The 20,308-nt window shown below is 36.8% G+C and overlaps 2 long non-coding RNA genes across 4 annotated transcripts in view; one reads left to right on the top strand and one right to left on the bottom strand.

The window, feature by feature from the left end:
- The window catches only part of LOC139697532 (uncharacterized), a 225,495-nt gene that overhangs the window by 66,812 nt on the left and 138,375 nt on the right, over positions 1-20,308 (bottom strand). The gene's annotated exons all lie outside the window — the stretch shown is intronic.
- LOC139697848 (uncharacterized) lies at positions 5,849-7,302 on the top strand. Of its 3 annotated transcripts, none has more exons than XR_011702821.1 (4): positions 5,849-6,213; positions 6,315-6,757; positions 6,835-6,943; positions 7,032-7,302. It is a non-coding gene; the product is annotated as an uncharacterized lncRNA (long non-coding RNA). The 3 variants fall into 3 exon arrangements; XR_011702822.1 differs by having other exon boundaries at positions 6,814-6,943; XR_011702823.1 differs by lacking the exon at positions 6,315-6,757 and having other exon boundaries at positions 6,038-6,213.

The following is a 20,308-nucleotide window of genomic DNA, read 5'->3' as shown; positions in this document are numbered from 1 at the left end:
CAATCGCAAATGGCTTTGATCAACTCGTCGTCCGAGGTTTTAACAATCGCAGTGCGAAGTTTTGGTTTTGCCGATTTTAAGACGTGGAGCAAATGTTTATTGTTCTTCAATCTTTTCATCGTGTAGGGACATGTAAACTACAGTTGCCCCGTCTTTAGGAAATATTTTCGTTCTAAAACGAAACCTCTCGTCTGAGTCCTGACCAAGATCCAGAACCAAATAACCGAATGGTTGTTGCGTAACTTGTTTATATACCCTCTCCAATTCCCCCGATTTTTCCGGATACACCTGCCTAGCCAAGTGACCAAATTGCGACCTATCTCTAGGATTCTTAAAGACAACGATATACTTGGAATTTAGCGAGATGTTTCTCGCTTGCGGGTTTTGATAAAAAATATTCTGCGTAATTAGGAAAACCGAAATGTTAAAGTGATGGCTTCCTCTAGTGAACAGTTTAGAGACGTCTTTGCTATAGGCCCCTTCGCTCATTAAATCATCAATCACGTACAACGTTGGCACACCACCAAATTCTTCGAAAGGCGGTATTTCGGTTCGAAATTGAACGGGTATTCTAATGCTTGGTTCACTTCCAGGAGCACAGCACCATACTATTTCACGTATCGGGCTATTCACCATATAATCTAAATTTTCCAAAAACTGCGTGACAAATGTGGTTTTCCCGCAGCCTGAGGGACCCGCGCAAATACAGGTAAATGGATGCTTCCAGGCTAACGTCATGGTTAACACTGAAATTTAGATTAAAAATATCTTTCTTTTATAATTTCAATCGCCGTTAAAAGCATCATTATGCGTTCGTTTTCGTGGAATTTTATAGTGACCCCACGCAAACGTTTTTATCCCGTCTTCACAAAGGTATCGCTTATCGTCGGATGCATTCAGCGTGACTTTATTCATCTCCATGGTGTAAATATTATGCATTTTACTCCGTATCACGTTCATTTTTCGAAATACCACCGAGTTCTCCCGGAGACATTGTACATAGTCGTTAAATTTTAAACCTTTTTCCTTAACAACTTTCGTTATTCCTTTTGCTTTCTTCTTTTCTTTACCTCCCTCTACCTTGAACGAATAAAGTTTACTACGTAATCCGACAAAATGTGTCATTAGGTTTCCATCGCATTCGTCCTTGAATTTACCAATTACTTTTTTATTTTGTTCAGAAAAGCAAAAGTGATCCTTTGGATAATTCGACGTGTCAAATGCATCTAGGTTCCCCAGAAAATCCCTATACACATCATCCGTTTTTATTTCATATATGAAGCTATCAGTATCGGTGTAGGCGAGGGATATATTTTCCCCGTATTTCGGAAGCATTGTTCTATAATGAAAGTTATACATTAAAGTCTTACTCAAGTCCAAGACACAGAAACCTATATATATAGGTTTATTCATTTTTATGACTGCCTTCCGCATGTGAATGGCAACTAAACACTCGTGAAAAATCGTCCTATCCAGAAATGTTGACTTATTAATTAGTTTTTGTAGTCTTTTTTCGTTTACCACTAATTCCATATTCATACGTTTCCTCACGTTCTCCATTGTTTTCCCAAATACTGCATTGTTCATCAGTTTATAGAAATCCTTCTCAAAATCATTGACTGCCATTTTTCTTTTCTCAGTGTTCAAATCAATATAGGTCTTTAACCAAGGTGATTGACTAAACCTGATTACTCTATGCACCTTCTTCAGCACCAGTCCTAGTTCTAAAGCTTGTTTCAAGTTTACGTAATGAATTACATATTTACTCTTATTTTCGAGAGTTGTTAGCAGTTTTTTATGTTTACCGCCAGGTGGTGTCTTGTTTTCCGGGCAAAGAGGGAGATCTGAATGTGTATCGTGTAGCCTATGTGGGTACTCAAGATCAACTTCGAGAATATATCCAGTTTCACTGTCTTCGGGAACATTTTCAACGTTTAAATCATCAATTTCTGCCTGTGTTAACCATCGAAATTTACCGTAGGGAAGGGGTCTCGAAAGGGCCCACCCATAGAGATTGTTAGCGTCTAGATATGTCAAATAGGTTGGACCTGAATCTGGGTCATGACTTGACATGTATCTATTGTTCGATTCGCAGTACCTTTTACAGCATTGTGAAATTCCTCCTCGGATGCCGTTTTCAATCATTAGTATCATGTCGTAGTCAGTCAAAAGCTCTAGTTCTATTTCAGTGTATTTGAGCATTGCATCAAAAGTTAAACCTGGAGCAGTATAATACCACGCAGGATCTAGTTTATACGCGCTGTAGCATACGTCACGAAAATTTTCAAAAACATCAGCTAAAAGGGTCACGTCGCTTTTCAGATAGACATCGCTGTAATCGCCGAGTGTTTCACATTCAAATGCGTCCCAAACATTTTCTGCATGCTGATAATCTTCGTCAGATACATATTCATCGGTCAGTCTGTTGTAAAAATTCTCCTTTTCCGGGAGCAAGGTTTCATCGAGTTTATTCAACGAATCAGTGTAATCATAGGGATAAACCCCCTTTCGTGTAACTAAATTTGTCTTTTCACCGAATATTGTGCTTGTGCATTTAAACTCTGTTAAATTGGCAACCAATGAAGCTAGAGAGGTAGGCATGAATCTAAACGTGTCAACAAACCGAATTTTGAAATTTTCCGTGATAGACTTAGAAAAAGATATATATTTTTCTTCAGAATTTGGAATTATAAATATTTCCCTGTCATCATAGTTAAGCTCTCGTACGATGAAATGCCCATCATATGATGAGAGGTTATGAATAAAGATTGGAAGGAAATTCGGCATTTTATATTGAATGTTACAAAAATAGTGCGCAGGTCCTCTATACTTTCCTGTCAAATGATCATGGTCTCTAACTTTATTCTCCTTCAATTCTTTACCACAAATGTGACATGCGTTTGCAGTTTCAAAATCTGAGTCTTCCTCTGGAGTGAGAGGATTCATTGGAATAATATTTTTGTAAAGTTTACAAACTTTTTCAGCCTCTTCTTTCATCCGTAAAATGAATACCCTAGCAGCATTGGGACCTCGGTACAGGTATGGGTCCTCGCATCCCTCAGGTCCCACTACGATGCAACTAAAGCTGAATGGGGTATGTCTCTGCATTAAATTAGTATAAGATGAGTAAGGATAAGGCTCGCAGGTACTAATATTTTCCAGAAGACATTCAAAGTCAGCGTAAATGACAAAAGGTACCCGAAAAGAATAATTTAAGTTTGTGAATTGTAAACTTTTATTGTCCTCGTCAGGTAGAATGATTTTACTCGGCTCGCCTGTACCTTTACATAGATGTTGATGCTCTTCTAGCCTGTGCTTACTCCGGTAATGTGTGAGGCAGCGTTTGCAAGTGAATATTCTATTAGAATGCTTCGTAATTTGGGAGTGAATCAATTTATCAAAATTCCTAATCCAACAATAGTGAGCGGTTGTTTCGTTGCTAATGTAAAGGAGGTCGCGATGATCCTCGAGCTCATGATCTACAATTTTTAGTGGGTACACGAGGTTCTTATCTGTCAGACCAAAAACGTTGATTGAAATATTATTGACACGTTCGAATTTGGGAATATCTTTCAGCTCCACCGGGTACGCGATGCAGTCCCAATTGTAACCCATATGGCATGCTCGTGTCTTATACTGGGAAACTCTTTGAGGATCCTTATCGATATTTTTGGCCCAAATGGCATACTTAAAGCAGTATTGATCATCATTTCTGATATTGATAACGGATTTAGTATTCCTAATTTTTATAGGCAGCTCAATGAAGGTTGATCCTCGAAATGGCGTGTACTTGTTTATTCGCAGTTCTAAACCTAGCACATTTGATATGGCCCATCCTGAACCTTTAGCTTGAAATTCGGACTTTTCTTTTAAAAGTTTAGAAAATGTCTCATTGATTACTTCCTCAATTTCATCTGCTAACAATAACCTGCGATTGTTGGTTTTGAAGGAAGCGTTCATTTCATCCCTCTCACCCTTTTTGAATTTGCAAATTAAAACAAGATTGAATTTAATGGCACTATTTTCCACTATTTGATCATTTATCTTTTCGATCAACTGAGTTTTGATGTTATTGAGAAATGAGATCACGTCCTGTTCACCATCTTCCACGGGAGTAATCCAAAATGTTTTCAGTCTGGAACGAATAGCTGATTCAATTTCATTGAATCCTCTCCCTATTTGCTCGTTGATTTTAATCCGGTGCGCGTTGGTATTCTCATGAGGCATAGCCTCGTCAATGTCATAGAAGATTTCACAGTAAGTGCAAAATTTTCTTCCCTTTGCCTTATCCAGCGCATTTTTCATTCGATTATACGTCCCCATATCAGAAATGTTATCGTCATCAAACACTATTTTCATATATATGTCACTTAATGCCTGTTCTAATTCTTCCGAATTGTGATAGCTACCAGCATTGTAATTTTCTAGAATTTCTTGGATAGAGGGCATGATTAAAGGTTCTTTGAGCTGTTGCTGAAATAAAATAAAAAAATGATACGTATGAAAAAATACATTTTCATCTCATTACATTAAGTGCAGGATCTAGAGGTAGAAAAACCTCGTAACGAATATCATCTACTTCATAACCCCGTTCGAACAGAAACTCGTATTCTTCTGCAATAGTATATTGCTCAATATGATTAAACGTAGTGCGAGGTATTGAATCGGATAAATGGTACAAGATTATGTCAACTTTACTCTGCAAACAATGTCTAAATGAGATACCCGGTGATTGTCTCTTCTCCGTCTTAACGAATGCGCTTTGAACAATATATTTTGATAACTTTAATAATGATATTTTATATAGTGAATTTACGTTAGACATTGCTGTATATATATTACTACTTCTGATTAGTTAACAAACTATGCAATCCTATTGATAAAATCAATTATATATGAATTTCTTTTAGGTATTGCATATACCCTAAGAAATTAATGCGATTATTAATGATATGTACTTACTCCTGACGTCAATGAATACAGCTGATGATTCGGGAGGTGAAATCGGTCCGTAATAGCTCTCTAAGCTCCTCTGGAGGAAATGGAAACTTAACTCTCAGAAGTGGAGTTTTATAGAAATAAAAGCTAATTCCCTCAGCGGAACACCCGTGCAAGAAGGCCACCTAGTTAGAATCAAGTAATGTCATCATCTGTGCATGTGCTGGTCTGGATGTGGATGGAATTAACTAGTTCAACCATTTGAATTATCCACCGACGCAACCTAAGCATGTGCCAAGGTTTGCGGAGTTGGCAGCTTCTACTGAAAAAATGCAATGCTCAATGCCGAACATCCGCGCAAGAAGGTTACCTAGTTGAAATCAAGTAATTTCATCATCTACGCATGTGCTTGGATGGAATTGCCTAGTTCAGGTATTTCCTTTCAATTATCCTTCGACGCAACCTGAGCATGTGCCAAGGTCTTTGGAGTTGGCAGCTTCTACTGAAAAATGCAATGCTCAATGCCGAACATCCGCGCAAGAAGGTTACTTAGTTGAAATCAAGTAATTTCATCATCTACGCATGTGCTTGGATGGAATTGACTAGTTCAGGTATTTCCTTTCAATTATCCTTCGACGCAACCTGAGCATGTGCCAAGGTCTTTGGAGTTGGCAGCTTCTACTGAAAAATGCAATGCTCAATGCCGAACATCCGCGCAAGAAGGTTACTTAGTTGAAATCAAGTAATTTCATCATCTACGCATGTGCTTGGATGGAATTGACTAGTTCAGGTATTTCCTTTCAATTATCCTTCGACGCAACCTGAGCATGTGCCAAGGTCTTTGGAGTTGGCAGCTTCTACTGAAAAATGCAATGCTCAATGCCGAACATCCGAGGACATGCAAGGAGTTGTTATTGAAAGAGATTAGGAGGATGAGGAATCTCTCAAGGATGTTGGGATATGTTCAACGAGTGAGGTCAGCGGAGTGAAAAAAACCCACTCCACTATCCGATCTTGCTTAATGCAACCTCCTCCTCTAACTTCCTAGTTTTAGCACGTAGCATGATGCTCTACAGAAGCGTTCCTGTATATAAACCCTCAGCTTTGAGTCTCCATCATTCAACACCTGGCAGAGATCTACTACCATCGCTATTATCCGCTCTCCTCTGATCATCGCCGCTCATTGCCGAATTGCCGAATTGCACCATATTCCAGTCTTGTCACCACTCCTGCACCAAAAATCATCATCATGGAGGCTACTACTTCTGCTTCTGGGTAATTATGACTTAGAGATAATTAACATTATTTTAAATGTTATTTGAATATGGTTGAGGAGGGGTCTTAAATATATATATTTATCATATTAAAATTTTCAGAATTTCCATCATCATTAGGAAACTACACCCGTTTGCAAGTACCCCTATGCCATGCTATGAATGCCCTGCTGGATATGATATTAGTGCTGTCCAGTGGGATATAATTCCTAAGCGGGGGCGGGCTTTAATACCTTGCGGATTCTCCCTTGAAATCCCCAAAGGATTTTACGGGAGACTCGCATCCCGCTCTAGTCTTTCGCTGAGGTATGGGATAGAAGTTGGGGCGGGTGTAATTGATCCTGATTATAGGGGGGAAATTAAGGTTCTCCTCTATAACCATAGTGATGAGGATTTTTTGGTGAGAAGAGGAGCTAGAATATGTCAAATCATCCTTGAAAGAATCGCTACAGATGTTTCATTTGTAGTGTCTGATGACGTTACCTCTAATAGTAACCGAGGACAGGGTGGTTTTGGCAGTTCTAATCACCCTCCAGTTAATTGATGTGAGTAACGATTAATATATATATATATATAAACATATGATTTATTGTATACAAAGTTTTCGTTTTTACCTTTGTAGGATGGAGTCCACCCCCTCAACCACGACGCTTAACAGCACCCCCACTGTCAGCGTCACCACCTCCACCTCAACGTCACCCGAAGCGTTGACCTCTTCATCAACTTCTGTGGTAGCTTTTTTAACTGGTTATATCAAATTTTAATAATGCTCGAAGTGTAATTAATATCTACTGACGGTACCTATTTTTATTCTGGCAGGCTAGCATCCGGGAAAGATTCTTTCGGTTGCAGGAGGAGGGGTCATTTCTGAAGAAGGAGGATTTGGAGGAGGAAACCCGCTACCGGGTGGAGAAGGTGGAGATGATGACCACCCGATTCGGGGAGGGGGTGGTGGCGACAATCTTTTTTCGGGGGAGGGAGAAGAAACTTTTTCTCCCCCGAATGTTTACAATGACGGTGGGGGAGGTTATGATTTATAATTATAGCCAAGAAAAGTTTTTTATATGTAAAAAAAATAATCAAATAAAAATTATTTGAAACAAAATGTTCGTTTTAATATATATGAATTTCCACAATTTTGTATCCCTATTCCTTAGAGAAAACATTATATATTTGGTCCACCTATTTGGTATATCAAAGTTTTAGAAATTGGGAATGTTATACCCTTATGTCTGGTATCGTACAGAATTTTAAAAATGGTACCTCAATTAGGGATTTTTCCATACCCTTAGTTTTCCAAGGGTAAACACTTATAATTTTACGGGTAATTCAATGCGGAATAGATAACTAAATTTTCCCTGATAAACTTTCAAATTTAAACCTTATTTTTATCTAGAGGGTTTTTTGTAAACGCCACCGCCTAATTCTTATCCTTTCTTTTAGGAATAGTGACCTACCTATTTGGTATATCAAACTTTTAGAAATTGGGAATAGTAAACACTTATGCTCCGTATCATATAGCATTTTGAAAAGGGTACTTCAGTCGGAGATTTTACTATACCCTTATTACCCTAGGGTGAACCCTAATATTTTTACGATTAATTCCACGCGGAATCGGTAGCCAGCTGTTTTCTGATAAACATTCAAATTTAAATCATATTTTTATCTCTTCAAACAACGGAGTTATTGAGCATAATTCCCGAAAATTTCGGCTTTTTTGGCCATAGGGCCAAAACCACTGGTCCGATCGGTCTGAAAGTTCTGGAAAATACTCAGTACGATAGTACTGAGTACCCCCACGGTGCTCAACCCGCTAAGGGGTACATAGGGGGTGTCCTTTCGACAATGATATTCCCGTACCCTGAAAACCCTTGGATACCCTGGAAAGGGTCTCCGGTTTTCTCGCCGGGAATCGAAGGCGGGCATTGAGAGTGACCCATCTTCACATTTGCTCGCTTCTAGAGCGTATAGAAAAAATGAAAAAAAATCCGAAAAGCCAATTTGGCTAACGGGTCATACTTACCCCCACAGCTTTTGGTGTTAGCCCCACGGAGGAAGATCTCATCTGGAACCCTACACGATGATTAGGTGGGCCTATAGATCGGGACTATTTCCCGATCTGCTGGCGACCTAACGCCGATCCGTCCCCTTTATATACTGCGTAGAAGGTGTAGTGGAAAGGGAAAAAGCTAAGGGGTGAGGGATGGGCGTTTCCCGGTTAACGCAATTCTACTCTCTCTTCATGCCCTCCGCTTTAAATGTCAATTTCCGAATAGGAGAAGGAGACTGATTAATAGGTATAGAATGAGAGAATAGCAAAGCGGAATTGAAGAGAAATAGCGGGAATTTCAAAAAATTAGGTCTTGAGAACTTTAATTAATTTTTACGGGCTTATTTAAAGTGCTATCGAAAAAATGATGAGGAACTTTTTTACATATAATCAAGTTGTCTTTCCATTATTTTTGTTTATTTGTTGTTATCGTTATTATTAAACGAGATATTTGATAAAATCTATATATTGTCCAATATAAAGAGGACACTTTAAGGCTTTAATCTGAAGTATAATTACCTCTTCTTTCACTTGGCACCGTTTGTTGTACTCTACAATCGATAGTTCTGGAGATATAAGAGGCGATGGCCTTGGGTCATGATTTTTCCTGCATGGGTTGGGTTGACGTCGTACAACTAGATTGCATATGAAGGAAAAATGCTCCCTCCCCCCTCTTTCACGTGACGTTATTTGTTTTTCTCTACGACCGATAGTTGTTGATGTATCCGGGTTTGAGTTTCAAGGTGAAACTTGCGCCAGGATGATTTTTCCTGCGTGGGTTGGGTTGACGTGATGCAATTATATTGCCTGTGAAGGACAAATGCCCCCCTCTTTCACGTGACGTCATTTGTTTTTCTCTGCGACCGATAGTTCCGGGTTGGAATGTCAAGGTCAAACCTGCGCCAGGACAAACATTTTCCCCCTACTCGCACATGGGTAACGCTCCCACACATCCTCTTCCCTTGGGAATCCTTTCGTTTGAGATAACGGAATTTGAAAAGAAACGAGCGAATTCCAGGGAGCGTACTTTGCGTTTCTTTTGCATATAGCATATATCCCCGGCGTGCTACTTAACTTCTTTATCCACTCTCAATGCACGAGAGATTGTCCTAAGGTATTGTTTTTATATTTTAGTATCCTGTAATAAAACGAAAGAGTCCCTCTACAGAAGATTTTCAATATAAAACTCGATCACTGCGCAAGAAAGAAGCGAAGGGCAAGAAAAAGTGTTCCAAACAGAAACGTGCCGGAGTTTTCCAATTTTTAGTAACATCCTCACTCGGAAAAAATTAACATAAAAGAAACACTAGATGGCATGAATAAATTAAAATGCATTCCTCATTTCATTTTTACATCCGCAAAACAGAATTCGGTGAGTATGTGAATTTCATTGTTACTTCTCCTGCCGTTCTCTGGAAAAATTTTACTTTTTTGGGTTACATTTTCTGGTTTGTTCATGTTATACTCATTACATTTACTGGCGAAATAATCTAGATCAGGGAGGCCTAGACCAATTATACGTAAGGGTGGCATCATAGGAAAAGATGGTGGCGTTAGAAACAGATATGAATGCTACTCGTAATTCTCTCGTGCTCTGAGGTCAATTCCAAAAGCTATAAAAAATAATAAGTCATTTGTAACAGTCTCAACAATCATGACATGTATGCATTTTAACTTCTCATTAGTGTAACAAAGGAAATATATTACTAAATGTTGCAGAATTCTTTTTACTATCCGGAGACTCCGTATGGGCAAATTACAATTGCATTGTCGTGTAGACTGACTGGTACGTAGGTTTGACAAACTGGCGCATGATGACTCTTTTTCTTATATATTCCATCAGTGTCAATTTGCCCCTTGGGTCTTTCCCGTGAGACCTCTCCTGTTTGATTTTCTCAAAGAATTTTTTTTGCTCCATGTACATCGTTTTTCTTTTGAACATTCGATCGTGCGCTTAACCTTGTGTATCTAGTTGAAAAACCTGTTACGAAGACTCCGTTTTATATCTGATCTGATTTTCAAAGACTCGTGTCTACGATACATAAACTTCCAAGTTCTACCTGAATGATTTCGAAGATTGCTTCCTTGCTCGTCTACTCTGAGCAGTAATTACCTCTTCATTATTGTTTTTCTTTTTAGCCAAGGACATTCTTCAATCGATCCCAAATTAACTTATTTCGCCTTATGTATTTGCTCGGGAATTACGAGAATCTTTTCCTCAGACGAAAATTTCTTGCATGGTTGTCTTCAGTTACCCTTTCTCGCTCCAACAGAATTTAATTTTCTTTCAAACTAATTTTTATTCCCTAAAGTCGTTTAAGAGCCCTTATATCCGTGAGGTGGTAGATCCACTTTGTTGAAGGATGCCTGTAGTTATAAATTCTTTGGTATAATTAAGAGTTAATCCCAGACTTTTGGTCGAGTAATTTTTAGCATCTTTTTACGCACGAAATTTTACAAACAATGATTTTCCCAAAGTAATCTACCCGAAGACTGATGGGATAGGCCAGAATAGAACTGATATTTTATAATACCCTACATCATATAAAATCTACTCACTACTACTACTCATAGTATTGACATTAATAAGATAACAGTGCTCATCTTTATCAATATAAATTTGGAAGTGAGAAAGACCTACTCTTAATCTGTCCCAAAGGTCTTAACGGACGACAATATACAAAGTCGAGTATCTTTTGAAGATCATCTGTAACGGCGGCGCGACGACTCCCCAACCCCCTTACAGTCCAAACCTTGTACCAGCAGACTATTTCTTATTCCTAAAGTGAAATATTCCCTCAAAGAACACCATCGGGGTACCCTAAGCGCCGTCAAAGAAGCTTGCACGCGTAATCTTAAGGTCCGGAATCCGCCAAACAGCGAGCCATAGGTCGTGGAAAAACCGTTGGCAAAAGTATGTTGACGCTCAAGGGATGCAATTTAAAGAATTTTGAGGCCCAGTAGCGATATTTAAAATAAATTTATTTTCCGGAAATGTTCCAAACACCTTTTATACAAACCATGCAATTTCCCTAAGAAATTCGTAGTTTCCTAGGAAGATATATAAAAAAGAAATTGACCAGGGTCATAAAGAATTAAACCTGGAATTTATAGTCTTTCGCCAAATTCTTTTTTTCTCTGCTATGCAGCTATTCTCGTATTTTTACTGTTTATTTTTTAACGCTTGTGGTTTATAGCCGACCTTACAACAGTGAAAAGTGCCTTTCTTCAAATTTTGCATCCAATAATTGCTTGGCATTAATGACCAATTAATAACACTTTTTTCAAGTTTAATTAATATAGTACACCCAAAAATGTTGTAGTAAATAAAAAGCTGATTGATATTTCAATTTTCAACTCGTGGAAAAGTGCTATATTTTGGTCATTGAAATATCCCAATTCCGTTTACCTAATTTGTGCAATTGCTAATTATAAGAGGTTACTTGCTGGATGGATAATTATGAAATCTATATAGGTATGTAGTTTAATTTGGTCCCTCTACTTAATCTTTGATTTAGCCAACGCGCCTATTTCGCCGTACTATAAAGTAAATGCTTCATGGTGTAACAAGCCCCGCAATCTCTAGACGAGAATGGCCATATATACCATTTACAAAGAAAGCAATAGGATGTTAAAAAAATTAACAAAATCTTAATGGATCATTGGAAGTAAATAGAATCAAATGTCATTTTAATTGATTCATATTTTTCACAAATAGAACACTTAAATCCAATTTTCCTTGGACATAAAATCAACAACCACACTAAACAAAGAGTTGTAGGCACTATTTAAACTATATCGAGGGTCTAGCGTTATTTTGATGACATAAAAATATTTGACCATTTCTCATACAATTTTCCCTACGGGCAATTATAACACACGGCATGTTTTTTTTAAAGTGATTGATAAGATTCAGAAAAATACTTACTCATGACTACAGCAGCTAAACTTTAGGAGGTATATCTTTGACAAGGTGTCTGCAAAAAAATATTCATACTAACAATTGTCAATAATAAGCCAACATATGAACTTAATAATATATTTAAGTGTAAGTAGGAAAAGATTTGCAAAATTAAAATGTTATTTAGTCGTACCGAGGGTCAAGAATTAGCTTTCTCTTCAGTATGATTTCAAGGAACGTAACAAGAAGAAAATGAAACACTCTTCCATGCTTTGCAGCTAGGACAGCCCATGCCACACAACCGCGTGGAGGCCCTTAGGGTATATCTTATTAATGTGAATCAGGAAAAATATAAAAATAACGGCGTAGTTTCACAATCTATAACGTTCGTACACATAAAAATCATACTTGTAAAAAAGAATATTTGTGTCACATAGCAATTTACGTTCATAGTACGAGAGGTATTTATGTGGCTATATCCATTCGTAACAAATATTAACCGGTAGAATAATAAATAGCATGAGAGAAACTCCGCTGTTTTCTTTGCGTTATATGCGAGAAGAAATGAACTTTAAAGTGACCGTTGTGCTTATCAAAATGAGAATTGGTGAGTAAGCGAATCACAGGTCGAAAATGTTCTATATAAACGTGTTAATTTTCTCAGAGAGAAGAATGTATTGATCCTAGAAGCCAAAGGAAATTCCCAATCTTTGACTAGAGTTACTATTCAAGGGAAAATAAGTCCAAAGATTAGGTTAGTATTTGGCTATTGAGAGCATGAATGAAAAGAAGATATATTTTGGTAGAGTTAGAAACTTTGCCTTATATCACCTTCATATTATTATTATTAAAAATACCCATGTGCTGATAGACATTGTCAGGTGGCACACAAGTCCCAAATAATCGTAAAAGGTAATACATAAAACCAGACTTCAAAACACAAATCTCTTTAACAAAACAAGTGAATCCCCATCCCATTTACAACCATTAATCAGCAAGAAAAAAAAAGATAAATTAAAAAAAAATTAAGCTATTACACATAATACAATACACCACACATCAATCAAATTATTACATATATGCCTTACATCTATTCTTAAAAGTATACACTCTGTTAGGAAAGGGCTCGAATATTTTTGCAGGTAAGGTGTTCCACTCAACAATTGTTCTATTTAGAAAAGAAGTTTTTTTTTATTTGTTCTCTGTGCCCGGCATTTTACCTTAAATTTGTGATCATTTCTGCCTATAAAATTTTGGATAAAATATATTTCTTCATGGAAGGTGAGCAGTATACGGCCTGGATTTAATGTATTTATCGTTTTTTATTGGAGTGAGATTTTATTAATTTACACAACGACTTACCTGGGCGAGATTGAGACTTTATTTTCCCTTCTTATGCCTAACCCTTAAGTATTAAATTGAAGACAAATACAAACACCCATTCCCAATGCGGATGAAAACTCATCTAGGCGGGAGTCGAACCCACGGACTCTGGGCTACCCCGCCACCAATGGGGCCTGCAAAAATCGGAGGGATTCTTAGATTCTATCGCAGGAATTCACCTAAGGCTTTTCCATGGTCTTCTTACTATTTAACCGAACCTGACCTGATTTTTCTCTCATCAAACTCACCAATCGGCCCTGCGATAACAAATATTTACAACTATACTGGCGATGTTAAAGAAATAAATTTAACAACCTATTTTTTTCTGTTCAAAATAAAAAAATTTCTTCAGTTTGAGTTCGGTTGAAACCTATATAATTTTGCTCTCATATTATAAAATTGATTATTCCAGAAATGATGATATATATAAGATACAGATAAGATTCCTATGAGATATATTCTTTAAATCATTGCCCTTCCCTCATTCACCTACACTTTCCTATTTGTTTCCTCATTGCCTTCCCCTTTGAAAATTTAAATAGGCTTTTGTTTGCCTCCCTCCTCCTCGATTACCCTCCCTTTTCCTATTGTAACCGGCCCTTGAACTTTCTCTCTCTCTTCCTAGTGAATTTAAAACTTCCAAAACAATGTTCCTCCATTTTTCATTTTTTCCTTTCACAAGTTCACTCTAATTATTCTCTCATCTAATCTGGAATTTTCTTTAAATGACAAGGCTCGGGGTCATACAACGGGCGCCAAGTTATTATTTATGTATTTACTTTGATAGTGTGACTGCGATGAATTTTTCGTTTAACCTTTCTTCCTAGACTCGAAATGATCTTCAAATAGTTCAGCGAAACACCCTAATCTCTTGTTTTAGGTTAACTTCACCGGGATACAGGGATATTCTAGAAGGTACTGTATTTTAAATAAATATTTTGCAAAAATATTTACAAAAACATTTATTTAAAATATAGTATCTTCTAGAATATTCCTCGAGGCTTTTATCTTCAATAAGTCATTTTTAAATGTCCTAGCTGGACCCACTTATTTCAATGCAATAATTTCATTGTGTAAAAATCATTCACTCTGAAAGGGTCGCGGCGTCTTCCACAGTTTCTTGGAATTTAATTAATATTATTGAAAATAACATGATATTTGGTCTATTCAAAATCATCAATGAATTTAGAGCAATGCATGAAGCATCACACAACAATGATGAAATGAAACAACCTTCAACTTGAAAGTGAAAATTTGGTGGATAGCTACATTCTTAAATATAAAATTGGAAACAATAAAGCAAAGTTGCTTGTTAAACTGGCCACAAAAATGAAATTTACAGACATTTTAATTTCAAATGAAAAACAGGTTTTGCGAGCACTGAATAAGGTGTTCTATTTTCGTCTAAATAGGAATATAATATATTAAACGGCGCTTACTAAGCGAGAAAAGAACCATAGTACGTTGATCCGAATGAACAGGACTTTATTACCCTCTGAACGCAATTTGTCGTACCTCTTGCAGATTACATGCATATTTCTTTTATTCAGGATAAAAACCACTACTGAAAAATACTTGAAACTATACGATAAATCTCCTAGGTGCCACATAGCTTAAGAAGTGGTGAACATACATTAGATGAAATTATCATCAGCAGGCACTTTAGCTCATATATTATGCCATATAAGCTTCTTTTCTTGCTCTTATACCCAAGAGATGGAGTATGTGCAATTAATTCATGCCATAAACGCAGGTTTTTTCATTTTTCGAAAGAGATTAAATACCTCTTGGAGAATTAATTTGGACGCAGATGAGGTGACGAAACGCGTTTAAGCGGCGTTTATTGTCGTTCTCTGTTTTTGCTTAAGTATGCATGTGTATATATATTGTGAAGCTGCAAAAGTAAAGTGCTTTAGTAATTAGTTTTTGAGTTGCTCGCTGGCTTTCATTAGCAATAAAAATGCAGTACTTGGATCTTAAAAATATTATAAATATCTCATTTTATGAACTAAGGGGCTACCTAATGCCTTCCACGGCAAAGAGAACAACAGTTTAACTAGCAGTTAAACAAACTGGGGCAATTTATTTACGTAAATGTTCCAGTCCACTCACTGCTTTAGTTTATGCTCTCCCAAACGGATGAGCAGGGGTTGTGTAAGCCTGATGAAGAAAATGTGCAGATTCATCATCTATTGCTGGAGCTGGTTGAGATTATAAACTGATATCCCTTTACCCTATGGGAATTTATAATGAATCATGGGCGAGATGTGACAATTCTACGGAAATGGCAGAGATATGAAATTGGATCAAATTGAATATAAATTCGTTCATGTTATTCTATTTACAACATAAATTCATGCATATGGTTGATAAAAATTGATGTATAAAATCTGAACGTACCTAAACTGATAAGAACCCATAAAACTAATTCATACAGAATATACGATTATAAAAGTTTACGAAGACAACTCAATCTAGAAAAATTATTGCCAGGATAATCCAGTTTAAGAAAAAAAATTAAACCACAAGGTTCATGAAAAAAAAATTGCTTCTCAAAATAATTCTGAATGAATTCTTGGTAGACAAAATAGGGAAGGAAATTAGGCATTAAATATAATATTTTGATGGCGTACGAGGTTATTACCTGGTTCAAAAGATAGGAGACAAAGCTAATGGGTTAAAAAGCTTACTAATCCATCCCTAGATTGAGGGTGAAAAACAAAGCTATAAAATTTAATGAATTAGAAAAACAGAGGAATAAGATCAACAGGTCTTTTGGTACTTTGATGTGTCATATTTTCGCACTAATGTTTCGCCTAATGGCATTAATTCCGCAAAGCGCCCAGGCTTAAAATTAATATTTCACAACTTTTAACCCTTAATTATATTTGATAATAAGTAGGAGTGTTATTAAAAGGATGATTGAAGCCTATCCTCATTTGACTTCTCCCTGTGTACCTACTCATTTTATAAAGGTATACTTTAATGGGAGTTAGCACGAAAGAAGGCGAATATGAACAGCTAAAATCATAAGCCAAGAATTTATTACTGTAATATTATTCAGATTTTTATCAGTGTTGCTGCCAATTGAAAAGGTTGAGATTTTATTATAAACGAATTATGGTTTCCTGATAACCTTTTTCTATGTAATATTAATATTATATTACTCATATTACTATTATTACTATTCTATTAATATTATATTTGTTTTAAAACTATGGTAAAATTTCTCAGCTTGCTTTTCGCTTGATTCTTAAAAATGAAGCTCACAACATTGAAGGCACTCAGGTTAATGCTTAAGGTGGCTAATTCTGTTTTTATATAACCAGCCGAGAGTGTAGAAGAAAGTTGAGGTAAAAGAGCAAGTACGATAGTTTAAGAATGTTTATGATTCTAGAGCCTAAAATGCCCGACTTCTCCTTAAATATTCTTTTTACACAATGGTTCGTGGAAATTTTAGGTTGAATATTGAAGTGCATACAATCGAGCTACAGAAGGGTCCAATTTCAACATTAAGCCAGAAAATTCTAATTTAAGTGAAAATTTCATATTAATATCGCTTTTATTCCATGTTTTATCATATTTATTTTTGCCCTTGAGGGAACTTAAATCTTGATAACCGATATTTTTGCATTTAACCGAGAAATAAATCAATATTCTTTAACAAACAGGAACCCATTGGCAGTAACAAGTTCTCCAGGCACAACTTTTCTGCTCCATTCGTTAACAAATATTACTGCGCTAAAGTTTGAAAAGTTCAATGCTGTGCGACTTACCAAAATATTATTTCACCCTAACGAAGATTACAGGGATAATTGTAATATTTTCCAAGTATTCTCCTGCTTACTGGATACTAGCGATTATGGTCTCATCCTGAATTTTTCATCATCATCGTCTTTCAGCATCATCACCTTTCTTCTAATGATTCCTAACCTAACTTTATAACATTCGAGTGACGCTTTGCGTTTTATTGTAAGTGTTTTAAAAGACAAGGGCTGCCCGGCGTTGGACCTTCTCAATTTCCTGAATGAGACCGTTTTCACTCGGATCTTATACGCGTAAAACCAATACATGTATGTGCTGGTTTTAAATGAGTATTTGTTCCCTTTTACGGCCGGTGACCTAACACCCCATGCCACACGCCCTTGCGGCGGCTTACGGGTAATTATGTAGATGTTGAAATGAAAGAAGATATTTCTTTATATACCATTATCCCCTTCGCCATATGAGTCAGAGTTGCCACGGAAAATATCATGCGCAGAGATGAACACCATAAACACGACACTATTCACACTTACTGCTCTATTAGACTTTTTTTCGACTGTGTTCCCTTTAGGAGTCTTCACCGATCACTCAAGGGCGTCGCGATGAGTTTCCGGGCCGACGGGCTGGCAGCCTCGTAAGAAGACCCTCGAGTCAACGATGCCCGATGCACAAGTTACCTGGGGAAGTCTAAATATAACATCGGACGGGCGGCAACACATCCGATGACGAAAATTTTCACGGTTCTCCGAGCACAATAAGTGGGTTCCAGTAGACTCGTGTGTCGTCGCCCGGGAGACTCTCATAATAACATAACCATTTTCCGGCGTCTGCTTTTCCCGGGTCCTGATTCTGTAACTTTTTGATCCGTTCTTATCGAGTGATAAGAACGTTCACGTTGTCAAATTTACCACCTTTTTACCTTCAATTGTAGTTCGGAGGACTACCAATTCCGTGAAAAATGTCAGTAATGGGCTACATTTCACATGATTCCAATCGATGTAAAAGTTAGTGAATTTTTAGAGAGGTAGAACTTTAAGATGCCTCAAGAAGCAATGGTGAAATGCACGGTCCAATTCGTTTTAATGTGGAGAAGGATCGAGTCAAGAGTCTCCCATACCATCAAAAACCTTTATCAGGATGACTAGACTGCATTAAAAAACAGCAGATGAAATCAGAGCGTTGATACATTGTATACCTACATCAGGCATATACAAAATATCATGAATGAAAAAGATTCCGCGGAGATAAAAATTGCCTTACATACACTGTAAAGCTTTCATATTATATGATAGGGATAAAATAATTGAAAAAAACAAGTTACCCACACCATTAGAGCAGACCCTAAGAAACTGAATTTTAATACATGTTCATATTTATAATAAGCCTACGGTATTTGATGATAGAAAAGATGAAATATCACCTAGTTTTTTTTCTTTTTTAAAGCCAGAGATAAATTTTTCACATGTACTCTTACTTCTCCAACTTTCCCGAGATATTTAATTTTTAACGATTGAAAACACTCTTCTATGAGTATTTTGTGATGATTTGTCAACTCGAGAACAGAAAAATTACCGAATTAAAGTTGCCACTGATAGTCAAAGGTACTAATTAAATGATGACAGCTTATTTAATTAATGAACTTGGTAGACAATGAAAAATGGCGGCCAAGAATTATTTTTGTTAGCAATTGACGCGTACAAAGACAGAAAAATGAAAATAGAACAAAGCACTTGGCTAAGAGATACAAAATTATCACAGAACACTGCATAGAAAATAATTAGCAGATGGAATCAAAAGACCCCGGCAAACAAGGAAATTGAGAGGATCATGCTGTGAACTCAGGATTTCAGAGATAAATTCTTGGGGAAAAAACTTTAAGACGAGACTTTAATAATAGACTAGCAAGACTCATTTAAATTGAATGCAAGATCTTAAAACTTGCACTCGTTATTACTTCATTCTAAATTCAATCAGCCACCTTTCGCCAATCATTAAATACTTCTCTTATCCACGTAGAGCAATTAAATAACTCTATGTATTGCTATATAACTTGCTCCATAGCCCACTGCTCAAAATATTGGCACGCAAAATAGAGCATGAAGAATTATGGTATCCGTCTCTCGTCTATGTGTCATTAAGAAATTGTTAGCTATCCTGTCTTATATATTGGGTTTTTAGATACCGATGTCCATCAGTTTCCTCTTATTGTCGACTTTGTAAGTAGATGTAGCAATTTTTGGTCCCTCTGAACTGTAATGCAAGCAATGACTGTATATTATTGGAATATAAAAAAGTTGCTTTCGTAAACTTAACAACTTACAATTGAAACTCAACCTCTCTTGTTTCGTTAATTTCCTAAGGCGTAATGCAGACGGACTCATTTCTACCTATATGCTCAATTTTAAATTAAGGTGCGTTCCTAAATTTCAGTTCTCAAATACAGTCCTTCCATATGGTTTTAATTAGCCTTTTGGAATCGGTCATAAATATATCTACGATATAGTAAATAGAATTATATAGTAGTAGGAAGAGTTGGAAGGCTGTATCTGTCAGGTTTCCGATAAAACTTAATGACTGGGATAAAAATAATGAAATGAAATTTACCTTCATGGAGTTGATTATCAAGGATGGTATGTATTTGAATCGGGTTAAATATGCAACCAATTGGTCGTTCCTACCGCGCAATAAAAATAAGCTATTTGAAAATGGAAGTGAAAGAAGGAAACTTCGGAACAAAGCCAATTAGACTTGCCGCCATATCCTTCTGCGCTTTGGGGTCCACACACTTTGAAGTTCGGAAATGTAGTCGGGATAGAGGGAGTGAGAGACGCAGGTAGAAAGAGAGAAATGGATGACTTTCAGAGCACCCAATGAACTCAGGTGAAGACTTCTTGCGAAATCTTACGGCCTAGCACGTCCCGAGCAAACATCTCCAGCCATGTGCGTAGTCATTGAAGAGAAATCATTTGTGCCACCCTTTAGAGGTAAAGTGACTCA

This window comes from Hetaerina americana, unplaced genomic scaffold (assembly GCF_022747635.1).
Source record: "Hetaerina americana unplaced genomic scaffold, ioHetAmer1.1.p SCAF_8, whole genome shotgun sequence".
Lineage (NCBI taxonomy): Eukaryota > Metazoa > Arthropoda > Insecta > Odonata > Calopterygidae > Hetaerina > Hetaerina americana.
The sequence above is the reverse complement of the archived record's forward strand: the minus strand, read 5'-3'. Positions and strand labels throughout refer to the sequence as shown.